Here is an 11,746-nt window from a genome sequence, read left to right as displayed (position 1 = left end):
AAACCTTGTGTGAGAAACCTTCAAGTAAAAACTCACATAGGAAAAAAGAGTACAACATTTAACTTTCTTGGTCATGTATTCTTCAGGATATTCTATTTTTCATGAATAGATATTAATCTTCATGATCTATGTATAAACTTTAGTGTTTTAGCAAATATGATCTACTTGATTTTTGTAATTCTAGTAGTTTACCTTCAAGGTAGAACGACGACGACAACAACAACATAGCCTTTTAGTCCCAAGCAAGTTAGGGTAGGCTAGAGTTGAAACCCATCAAGAGCTCCAAGTCATGGTTCAAGCACTTCAATAGCTGCTTTCCAAGTACTCCTATTCAAACATAGATCTCTAGATATATCCCAAACTTTCAAATCTCTTTTTATTGCCTCCTCCCATGTCAATTTCGGTCTTCCTCTATCTCTCCTCAAATTATTAGCTTGGCTTAGGACTCCACAATGCACTGGTGTCTTTGGAGGTCACCTTTGGACATGGCAAAACCACCTCAACCGATGTTGGACAAGCTTTTCTTCAATTGGTGCTACCTCTAGGCGATCACGTATATCATCGTTCCAAACTCGGCCCATTCTTGTGTGACCGCAAATCCATCGCAACATACATATTTCTGCAACACTCAGTTGTTGAACATGTCGAATCTTTGTAGGCCAACATTCTGCTCCATACAACATAGCCAGTCTAATTGCCGTTCTATAGAACTTGCCTTTTAGCTTTTGTGGTACCCTCTTATCACAGAGAATGCCAGAAGCTTGTCGCCACTTGATCCACCCTGCTTTGATTCTATGGCTAACGTCCACATCAATATCTCTATCCCTCTATAGCATTGATCCCAGATACCGAAAGATATCCTTCTTAGGCACTACTTGACCTTCCAAACTCACATCTCCCTCCTCCTGTACAACTCCACTAAAGTCGCATCTCATGTATTTGGTTTTAGTTCTGCTCAATCTAAAACATTTAGACTCAAGGGTCTACCGCCATAACTCTAGTTTCGATTCAATAAAAATATGCTCCCCTCATAAATCCAAAATTTGGACTTCATTGTTCAAACCACACTTTTCATAAATGTGTGCTTAACTAATGGTATGCAACACCTAATACTATATCTTTCAAAAAGTTGGCTTATAATTCTTCTATGAATTATATGGGGAAAACAAGAGCAATATGCTTCATGCATAATAACCACTTATTAGTTGTGCAAAATAAATATATTTTATCCTTCAGGGTAATAAATCCTTTCAGAGGATTATGGGGGTAAATAAGTTACAATATTCAATGTCTTCTAGATAGTGTATCAAACTTATACTAGAGTTTGAGTACTTGAAATTTTTTCTTAGTGGATATGTTATAAAACATGTTGTTATTGGTTAGGACCTTTTCCTTTCCGTCTCTCATGATCAATATAGTGGATAAAAGTAGAACACATAGACAAAAAAGATAGGGAGACTATTATTTATTCCTCTCAATATTGGTGATTACAACATAGATCTTCTAGATATATATAGTTCTGCCAAGACCTAAGAGTTTTGGTAAGAGCCCACATATAAACGGACTAGGATTAAGATTCCTCCTTCTCCTTTTCTTCTATGATAGAGTCCGTTTATTTTACAACACTCCCCCTTAGGCGATTACCACGGTATGCACATGTCTCATTAAAAACTCCATCTGAAAACCCAGTGGGGAAAAATAGTTCTTGTAGAAAAGAGTACATCGCACTTGTTAATTGCATTGCACATGTTGTCTCATTAAAAACCTTGTGTGAGAAACCTTCAAGTAAAAACTCACATAGGGAAAAAGAGTACAACATTTAACCTTCTTAACCATATATTCTTTAGGGTATTCTATTCTTCATGATAGATATTGATCTTCATGATCTACGTATAAACTTCAGTGTTTTAGCAAATATGATCTACTTGATCTTTATAATAATAGTGGTTTACCTTTAAGGTAGAGTCAATAAAAATATGCTTCCTCTCGTAAAGCCTAATTTTGAACTTCATTGTTTAAGCCATACTTTTCATAAATACGCACTTAATTAATGATATGCAGTAGCACAATCACTACTACAAAAAGCATTTCAATGGGCGGCTGGTAAGCCTTTGTAGGGGCGGTTTGGCCAGCCGCCCCTACCGAACCGTCTCTACAAATCATGCATTTATAGGGGCGGTTCCCAGGCCGCCCCTACAAATCGATTTGTAGGGGCGGCTGTAGTACCAGCCGCCCCTACAAATACCTATTTGTAGGGGCGGTTCAATCTAGAACCGCCCCTACAGTACATTTTCTAGCAAAAAAAATCAAATTTACAATTCAAAATCGCGTTGCCGAACGTCCCGTGACCAACGTTCCGAACCGCGTTCGTGTTGCCGAATGCCCCGCGACCAACGTTCCGAACTGCGTTCGTGTTACCGAACGCCCCGCGACCAACGTTCGCGTTGCCGAACACCCCACGACCAGCGTTCGCATTGCCGAACGCCCCGCGACCAACGTTCCGAACCGCGTTCGCGTTGCCGAACGCCCTGCGACCGCGACTACAAGCACAAGAGTATTATATAAACTACAATTACAAGTCCAATTCACAAGAATATATACAATCCATTATTAAATATACAAATTCCATACACATTGTTATCAACATCCTAGAGCTAGCCTTTTAGTCTCACGAAGGTGTTGGTACTGAGGATTTGTAGCTAAGTTAGACTCTCGGTCATGGTAGGCGCCTCTGACATGTACAATCTGGTCCAATATGAAATTGCAAAGGTCGCCGACGAGCTCTAAGAGTTGGTCATCCTTGTATGGGTCTCTTTTCATTCCTTTCTCTTCTCTCCACTACAAGAGAACAAGTTTCGTTTAGTATTTCAGACCATGTACGAAGTTTTTATACTACGGGTGAAGAGGTTCAAACTTACCCTTAAGGAGTGTCTCCTATAGGCAACGGTGTTACTCATCATAGAACATATATAGTATCCATAATGTACACTCCCAGGCTTCTGCTTGGTGTGTGTTTTGCATATGAAAATGTTAAGTAATGCTTTTGATAGCCATGTATCGGAGTACTGAAGAAGTAAGTTATACTTACCACACATAGTGTTTTTATAGCCAGCTTTTCCTTCCTTGCTAGATCATGCCTTCTGTGATGATTAGTGACATAGAACCTAAATGCCCTTTTTGAATTATTTTAGCAAATACAACTTGTTAGAATCCAAAAGTGAACGTTACAAGTACGTATACAAACATATAAGCTAATGAGGATTGTCAATATGTATACGTCTTGAGAATTGATATGAAGTCTTTGTATGTCACTGGGTCCCTATCTATTGAATCAAAGACCCATGCCATGCTCCTCCCGACATCGATGGCTATACAAATCCAGTGGTTGCTGCATGGATTTAATCATAGAACTAGATAAGCTCTTTTGCATCGAATAAAATATATCGAACAAAGCTTTAAGTATAGAGTTGAACTTACTTGAAGTTGTATGGTAGCCATATAGTAGAGTGTTGTTGGAGATTTTTGAAAGCCACGACAATGTATGCCGCAACCTTAAGGGACTCTTCCCTTAGTTTCGCCATACGGATGCGCTCTTTCTCCCAAAGAGTCTTTGCAGCAGCTAGCTCTTTGGCATCCAGTGTCCACCGTTTAGGGTAATTAAAATTTGTTTGGGCTATAGCTTGAGGGTCTAGATACCCATCTTTCACACTTGGCATTTGTTTGACAATGTGCACTTGCATTCTACAAATCACGATGTGGGTTAGTTACAACAAAATTCAAAGATTACATTCATATCATATCGGAAGGACAAGGACTTACAGGCACCACGTGCGAATTAGATTCATCTCCATTTCTCCTAGGTGAAAGCATGTGTGCATGTCATTGAAGTCAAAGACAATTTTCCTGGCTGGGCTTCCAAATGTGCCAGTGGGGAAGCATGCTTATATGAGATCTATGCTCATTGGGAGAACACGCAAGTACCAATCATGGAACCTTCTCATTCCAAGTGGTAGGCGCTAGATGTCCTAGTTTGGTAGGAAGGGCTTGCCTCTTTCATATGTTTTTGGGTTATCCTTTGACCATTCGATGGCATCAACATTTGGATACTGCTTTGCAATTTGGTGGAGTTTGCTAGTGACAGCCTCCTCAGAACCCCATGATGGGACTTTTTTAACTTGGTTCTCAGGCTTGAACTGGTCATGGGAAAACCACTTGAACACCGACAAGACGTCTTTGATTCGAACATAAACTGGCCTTATGGTGATTGGATGCTTCTTTCGAAGTTCCCATTCAGGCACGTCCTCATCTTCTTCTGCATCACCTTCTTTAGGAGGCACTCATTGTTCATGTATCGGTTGTGCTTGTTGAGAAGACTATGGTATCTCATGATGCACTTGCTCGGTACGAGCTGGAGAAGGTTGTGGCATCTCATCAGGCACATGCTCGCTAGGAGGCGGGGAAGAATGTGGCATCTCAAGAATGTGGTGGTCATAAGACGGTGAAAATATCTTCCCGACCTCAACAACTCGCTCCAAATTTGGGAGAGGGGGAGGCGACGAAGACGTAGTCAATATAATGTCCCATTTGTGCCAGAGGATGAACTGCCCCATAACGTCTTCGAGTAACATTAGCCCCTCGGGAGTTGCGTAGTCTATCCTCAACTACATGAACTCAGGCTTCACTGTATGCACCTTGACCATAGTGTAGTCCAGCGGTATCTTATTATTGTGGTGTAAGCCACCGGGAGGATGTGCCACACCCGTTGCTACCTCCATCACAGTGTTCTGCCGGCCGCTGAGAAACACCAAGGTGCAACTAGTTGGTTCCCGTATGTGATCGATGAGGGTTGTGGCTATAGTGGAACCTTGGTTGCTAGGAACTTTCAGAGGGCTGCCAACTAATGCTAGTTCTCCCGACGGCATCACTAATATCTGTGGCTTCGTAGGCAGTCCTTGCTCCTCCAGCGCCTTCACAACTAGAGCCTTCACTTGGAGCTCAAGACTAGTCTCCCGGTCTCTGTCATGTTTCTTGTACATGTGCCTGTCCTCTTCGAATCCTTGCTTCCATGTCGCCATTTTCCCTAGCCCTCTGGTGCGGCCTGTGTGCTCCTTGTTTCCCAAGCCATGGCTAAGCTCGTCCCTCTCTCTGGAAGGATTGAATGAGCCCTTCTCCTTGTCTTCAGCATATTTCAGTATCCTTGATACTGCCTCTTGTGTCTCCGGCTTATCAGACATAAGATTACCGTCGGATGATTCTGTACTCCTTGCATATATCCAATTCCTTGAGCGTACCTTCAAATTCGTCACATCGATATTCCCAGCAGCTACGGCCTCTTCGTCCATCTTCCTAAACTGCTCTTCCTTGGCATAGTAGCCACTGGGGCCTAGATGATGGTGGTGTTTGTTCCTCTTCGCCAGCTTGGTGTTACGGGCACTAAGCTCCAATGCCTCCGATGAAGTCTTTTGAGCCCCGAGCTCCTCCCATTGACTAGGAGTTATTTTGCCGAACTCGTTGAAGGGAGTTAACCCCTTTTGGATATACTTCATGTTGAGCTCCGACCTCCAACCTCGGAATGACTCTCCCATCATCTTGAAAGCATTTTTTTACTAGTTCGTGCTTACCCTCTAGAAATCTAAAATTGAGCTTCAGCTGCCTATCCCATAGTGCTTTCTTTGTGTTCTCTGGTACCTCTTTCTAGTTAGGGATTATTGGGTTCAATTTATCTCTTACTAGGGCCCCGATCGCATTACAGAACAGTCCTCTTAATTCCTTCGGCTCAAGGATCTCCCCTGCTGGCCTGACCTCCGTTATCACATAGCATGCCTTATCTGGATATAGATTTCCTTTTCTATCCCCTCATTTCCTCTTAGGCTTGGTAGTCATGGTTGTGTCTTGAGGTTGTGGAGCAGAGGCATCATGATCCATCTCTATGGCTGTTGCCTCTGCTCTCCTTTCCTCTACTCCATCTTGTCCAACGAGATGTCGCGGACATCGACGTCATCTTTTCCGAGTTTCAGGAGGGACCTGTATATACGATAGGTCAAAGTGTTAGCAGAGGTAACACAGCCAAAGCTTTAGCAAAATTTACAAGCTAAGGCTTTTTCCCTACCTCCTCGTTTGGGTCAAAATCCTTGTCCAAATCTTCCTCCATTGGCCTCCTTCTAGCTTCACATGGGAAAGGATCCTCGGAACTTTCATATCCCTCTTTTGAGTCATCATCATCATCATCATCCTCTTCTTCTTCGCCTTCAGCAACCTCTCCTGCTCTTCCTTCTGCTCCCCCTTCCTCCTCGTCACACTGCTCCTGAGTATGCATCACTTCTAGATCCTTTTCTAACTCGTTATTGAAATGCTCCTGAGTTAGCTGGTCCTCTAGTGCTTGCTCCTCATAGGTTGGCTGCTCATCATGCTCGAGGCATCAGGCTACACTGTCTGGTGTCCGCGACATTATTTCGCGCTTTGTTCTAATAGATGCAAGAAAGTGTGCTTTAGGTACGTGAGAAGGTATAAGAAATAAAAAAGTCTATAAACCAAAGTAGTCCTATAAAACAACAATATATCAAAAAAACAAGTAGTAGTAGTAGAGACCTCAGAAACATGTCAATCATCATTTGATCATGAACTTGGAGCATCAAGGCATCATAACAGAGAAGAGAGAAGAAGGTAATGTAGGGGCGGCTGCTAATGGTGCCAAGTTCCTCACAAGTTCTTGATCATCAGCTCATATTCCATATAATGTATGGACTTGGACAATTTCATCATCGGCAAAACAAAGGAGAGGAGACGAGAGGGGAGATTTGGCAAAAAAAGCAATAGCTGCTTAACAAACATAGAGAGGAAAAGGTGTAAAAAACAGTTGCTGCTTCCTAAACATAGAGGATAGGAAAGGTGGCAAAAATAGAGGAGAGTAGAGTGGAGTAGAGAAGAGTAGTAATAGAAGTAGCAAAAAAAGTAACAACTGCTTAGGAGAGGAGAGGAGTAGAGTGGGGTAGAGGAGAGTAGTAGTAGAAGAGGAGTGGTAGAGTAGTAGGAGAAGAGCAGGAGGACAGTATAGTAGTAGAGTAGTAGTAGGAGTAGCAAGTAGTAGTAATAGGAGTTGTAGGAGACCAACTAGCAGCCACTAGTAGTAAGAGTTGATAGAAGACAGAAGATAATAAGTAGCAATAGTAGTAAGTAGAGAGAGTAGTAGTAGGAGTAGCAAGTAGTAGTAGCAGCCAAAGAGAGACAAAGAGAGTAGTAGTAGTAGTAGGAGTAGCAAGTAGTAGCAGCCAGCAGCCAACCAGTAGCCAGCAGCCAACCAGCAGCCAGCAGCCAACCAGCAGCCAGCAGCCAGCAACAAAACTGTTCATGGTAAGTTGGTAACCTTGACACACAAAAATAATCTAATTCCGAATATAACAAGCATATTACTCAGAGAAAGGCCATATAAAAATGTGATATAAATACATAGGAGGTACTCGAAAGGTTGTATAGAATAAATACAGCTACTCAGGCTCATATCAACATTAAAAATGGCATGTAGATGAAGGAGGCAGATAAACAACATAAACATATTTGTTTATTTATATTTGCTCTCAAATCAGCGGGTTGCTGCACGGGGTAGCTTTCCAACGCTTGTTGGTGATCTCAGATCCTAGACGAACGTGACAGTCCTCCTTAGCAAATTATAGGGTTTTTAGATCAAAGATTAAATGCCTAGAAAGATAGCAATATAATCGAGTACCAGGTTACTGAAGTTTTAGAACAGTACACAGATATTAAAAGTAACACATGTTTTTTTATTGAAGTAACACAGGTTATATGCTCACAGGTTTAACTAACTGATCAGCAAGTAATCAGTTCAACAGTAGAGATAAAAATACTAGGCAGGTAATAAGACAATGTTGAAAATAATCAATACTCTAAAACCCTTGACTATCACGTTGTCTCGCTACACCGCATTGTATCATCGAGCAATTTAATCTGCCCACGCAATTGCAATCACACCCAAGTAACACAGTACTAGCAGATTGCACAAATGTAAATATCTAAACAGAAGACCGAGAGGGGCAACTATGATAGGGCTAGCCCCATCCATTTGATAAGTAAATTTAGTGCATAATTCACATATAAGACAATGTTTTGGACAATCCCATTACGTAAAATGGATGGGACTATACCTGGATGTATGTGCTGCATTTAACTTAGTGCCAGTAGAAGATTGCAGTCATAGATTGAATAGGTTGATGGCTATGTAGAAATCATTACTAGCAGCAAATGAACCAAACAAGTGAAGCAAATAAACCAAAGAAGCGAAAGAGATTTACTTTAGTTGTTAATGCATAAAATATAGAACATGTGTTTTTGTTTTTCCACTTTCATATTTATCATTGCTTACTTAAGTTGAGAGGAACTCATATTTCTTAGTTATTCAGCATCAAAATGTATATATCATTACTGTAGTTGGATGTTTAGTCATCTAGCTCTCCTACTCTGCTCTCTTTAGTTTAGAAGAGACACAAAAGATTTTGTTCAAAGAAATAAGTTGTTTGGAAATATTTCACTATAGGATTAAGGGGTCGGGATCCAATTGAAAGATGCAATCACTAAGGGCAGATTTATTCTTGTGACCAGTCAACTTATGGAACAAGAACCTCATGGTACCATTTGGGGAACTTGTGCCCTGAAGATCCCACTCAAAGGTCAGGACATACAAAAGAACAACAAAGGAACACCGAAGCAACCTTTCAGCATTGACGCTTGATGCAAAGCACTTGCTGATATGGTTATAATTGATGAGATGCCTTTTAGAATAGTTTCAAGAGATATTCTAAAATGCTACAGCCCCGGTTTCAACCACCTTCTAGAGTCATAGTACCAAGGGACTATTGGTAGTGATATATTGAAGAAAAAAAACCAAGTTGAAGAAGGTTTTGGCAAATCAAAGAATCTGTCTAACAGATACTTGGACATCAAATCAAAATTTTAAATTATATGTGCGTCACTTCACATTAGATTGATGATGAATGGAGGTTGCGAAATGATAGTTCTAGATGATCATAGAGGAGTAAGCCCTAGAAAAAGAGTTGAAGAATGCTTGCTAGAGTGAGGTATCAATCATTTATTCACAATCACAGTTGACAATGCGAGCTCCAATGATTGGTTGATTCTATATTTGAAGGGAGTGTGTAAAGACTGTAAGAGGGTTGTGTTAAATAACAAATCCCTTTTATGTAGGTGTTGTGCCCATATAGTCAACCTATTTGTGAAGAGAAACAAAGATTTTAACATATTAAATTATTGGAAAGTACCAAATATCATCTCTTCTAGCAAAAGATGTGCTTGTTGTGCCTACTTCTATAGTGCCTTCAAAGTCGGTTTTTAGCATGGGTGAAAGGATTATTGACCCACATCGGTGCAACTTATCAATTAGCACAGTTGAAGCCTTAATTTGCACACAAAGTTGGCTGCATACATCTCATAGCAAAGCAAGTGTAAGAGAGGCGGTTGAAGACATTCAATCCCATTACGTAAAATCGAAAGAGTGACAATCAACACAAGTAGGCAACATTAGAAATCCTACAGCAGGCCCATGAAATTTCCAGATTCCAATACAAATTGATGGCCAAAGGATAAGGTATGCTATGACCCAATCAAAAGTAGCACTAAATCAGCATGAATACATAAACCGGTGTAGATCATAGCAATGATTCATGATCAGGCAAGCCAAACAGTGAAGGAAGGGGAGAGAAGGGAGCGGGCATACCTGGTGGGTGATCATCGCCGGTGAAGAGGTGGCGAAGTGGGGCGGGGTTCGCCTAGCTATTGGAGGGGGCTCACGGGTGTGGAGATGGGGCACGCGGGTGCGCCGCTGGCCGGGTGTGCTGTGGCAACTCAAGCTCGGAAACCCTAGCTCGGAGGCCACCCACTGGTGTAGGTGTGGGGAGGCCGCCCACCAGTGGAGGTGCGCGGAGGCCGCCCGCCGGTGGAGGTGCGCAGAGGTCGCCCACCGGTGGAGGTGCGCGGAGGCCGCCCGCCGTTGGAAACCCTAGGGCGGGGAGGGGGCGTGTGGTTGCGGGGAGGGGGCGCATGGGTGCGGAGATGGGGCGCGCGGGTGCGCCGCAGCACCTCAAGGTCGGAAACTAGCGCTGTCGGCCGGTCGAAAACCCTAGGGCAGGGAGGAGCAGGCACGCAGGTGTGGGGAGGGGGCGCGAGTGCAGGGAGGGGGAGTGCGGGTGCGGAGATGGGGCACGCGGGTGCGGGGAGGGGGCGTAGGCCGGCGTCGGGACAGGTCCGGCCAGGAGGCGGCGTCGGCGGGGCAGCCTGACGGCGTCGGAGGAAGAAGACAGCGCCCAACAGGTTGACTCCCGTGTGCCCTTGTATTTATATTTGAGACTATTTGTAGGGGCGGTTCCTGATCCAGCCGCCCCTACAAATGCATTTGTAGGTACGGTTCCTAATCCAGCCGCCCCTAAAAATTCATTTGTAGGTGCGGTTCCTGATCCAACAGCCCCTACAAATATTTTCTATTTTTTTAATTATAAATTCTATATTTTTTATATCATAAAAACACAAAGTAATATAAAAAATTGTGTATATGCACAAATATAATATTTTGTATTATTCTATATATGAAGAAATATATATATATAAACAATTGTAGTCAAAACAATATAGAAAACAAAAAGAAACCAAAATTAAAAATTTAAATTTTAAAACTTCGACTACAATTTTATGACATTAAATGAAATAAAATGAAAATGTTGTAAACATAAAAGTTGTATAACTCATCAACATGTACAACTTTTATTTTGGTCATCTTGTCATGTGACTTTGTTTGAACGATTCAAATTTTGAAATTCAAACAATTTCAACTTTAAATAATATTTTGAAAGAGTAAATGATTTCAGATGAAAAACTCATGAATACCAAAGTTGTAGAACTCATCAATATGTACAACTTTTATTTTGATCATATTTTCATTTGACCAAATTTAAATAGTTGAAATTTTAAATTTCAATAAATGGCAACTTCAAACAAGATTTTGAAACCTTAAATGATTTCAACAATAAAAGTTGTGAACATAAAAGTTGTTAACTCATCACTACCTACAACTTTTATTTTGGTCACTTTTTCATGTGACAAAGTATTAGTAAATATTGTTCATAAATTCACGTATGACTCATAGTTTCATGAACTATACGAGAAACATGTTGATTTGTGAACAATGTTTACTATCACTTTGTCTGATGAAGAAATAATCAAAATAAAAGTTGTAGAACTTGATGAGTTATACAACTTTGGTATCCATCACTTTTTCAGCTGAAATCATTTAATGATTGAAAATCTCGTTCGAACTTGTCATTTTTTTAAATTTGAAAATTTAAAGTGCTCAAACTTTGTCAAATGAAAAGAATGCCCAAATCAACACACTAACTTGATAGGGCAAGATTTTAGAAAATTTTAGGAAAAAATCATCTTACAAACACGCAAGCAAAAATATATAGTCTTACACACGTACAAAAATATGTAGTCTTACACACGTACATAAATATATAGTCTCACACGCATACATAAATGAAGTCTTACAAACACACACTTACACAAATACTCCACGTTCAACAACTAGCTAGCCCGCTGTAACGACTTTCTCCTTGATACCTTTCCGTTCCCATGGCATTATGTCTTTGGAGAGGTTCTTTTCCACAACACTGATCTTCTTAGAAAAGTCTATGAATAGTGGCATCTCATCGTAGTTATTGTAAGC

Source organism: Miscanthus floridulus, chromosome 9 (assembly GCF_019320115.1).
Source record: "Miscanthus floridulus cultivar M001 chromosome 9, ASM1932011v1, whole genome shotgun sequence".
NCBI classification, from domain to species: Eukaryota; Viridiplantae; Streptophyta; class Magnoliopsida; order Poales; family Poaceae; genus Miscanthus; species Miscanthus floridulus.
Note: the sequence above shows the minus strand (reverse complement) of the source record.